Genomic DNA, 1528 nt, shown 5'->3' on the forward strand with positions numbered 1-1528 from the left:
TTTTAATATAGTTAAATATGAGAATGTGGATTTCCTGGTTCTGATCACTGTACTGTGGTTATCTAAGAGGTGAACATTCAGGGAGGTTGGGGGAGGAATAAATGGAAATTATACTATTGAGCTGGAAGAGAGAAACCTACCCCATCAGTCACAAAACCCTCACATTCACGGCAGTGTGTTGGAGGTTCCAATATGAATGGCATTTCCCAGATGTCAGCGCGAGGTCCCTGTGGAGGGAGTGGGGCTCCCTGGGAATCTAGTGGAGAGCATTCGGGGCTCCCTTCCTCAGGAGCCTGCCCTTCCTGCACAGAAGCATCAGCTTCACCTCTATACTACTGTCCCTCTGCCTCTCAGAACCCACTCAGCTTCAGGCAGTTTCTACTGCCAGCCTCCTTTCCTGGATACAGCCTCCAGGGACTCAGCCCTGCCTTCCCAAGTGTTCCTGCCTCTCTTGGGAAGGGATGCTCTCAGATTCTGCACCCCTGGACTTCCCCGGGCAGCACCTGCTCCTTCATTCTTCACTTCTCCAGCTCTGCTTTCTCACTCTTACGTAGCTTCCCAGCTTCCTAATTTCTCTGAAGTTGAGTTTGATGTGTATGTTGATGATAGGCTTTTTCTTCCTCCTTCTCCTCCTCCTCCTCTTCAGTCTTGTTGTTGCTCCATATAGTTTCCAGAAGGAGAAAAGGGACACTGTAAAATTGAGCTGCTGCAGCCTGGGCACAGTGGCTCATGCCTGTAATCCCAGCCCTTTAGGAGGCCGAGGTGGGCGGATCACCTGAGGTCAGGAGTTCGAGACCAGCCTGGCCAACGTGGTGAAACCTGTTCTCTACCTGAAGGTCGTTTTTATACAGATCTCTCCATGTCTTAGATTTGATTCTAAACCCAGTGCATAAGTGTTCATTTTTCTCCACAACCTCATCAGCAACTGTTATTTCTTGTTCATCTGTTATTTTTCATAATAGCCATTCTGACTGGTGTGAGATGGCATCTCATTGTGGTTTTGATTTGCATTTCTCTAATGATCAATGTTGTTGACCCTTTTCTTATATGCTTGTTGGCCACATGTATGTTGTATTAGGGTACTCTAGAGGGACAGAACTAATAGGCTATATGTATATATGAAAGGGAGGCTTTAGGATAATTGACTCACACGATCACAAGGTGAAGTCCCACGATAGGCTGTCTGCAAGCTGAGGAACAAGGAAGGCAGTGGAGAATCAGTCCGAGTCACAAAACCTCAAAAGTAGGGAAACTCACAGCTCAGCCTTCAGTCTGCAGTGGCCAAAGGCCCAAGAGACCCTGGCATAACACTGGTGTAAGTTCAAGAGTCCAAAAGCTGAAGAACTTGGAGTCTGATGTTCGAGGGCAGGAAGCATCTAGTATAGGAGAAACATGAAGGCTGGAAAACTTAGCAAGTCAAGTCCTTCCACCTTCTTCTGCTTGTTTTATTCTTGCCACGCTGGCAGCTATTTAGATGGTGCCCACCCAGATTGAGGGTGGGTCTGCCTCTCCCAGTCCACTGTCTCAG

Source organism: Macaca thibetana, chromosome 9 (assembly GCF_024542745.1).
Source record: "Macaca thibetana thibetana isolate TM-01 chromosome 9, ASM2454274v1, whole genome shotgun sequence".
NCBI lineage: Eukaryota > Metazoa > Chordata > Mammalia > Primates > Cercopithecidae > Macaca > Macaca thibetana.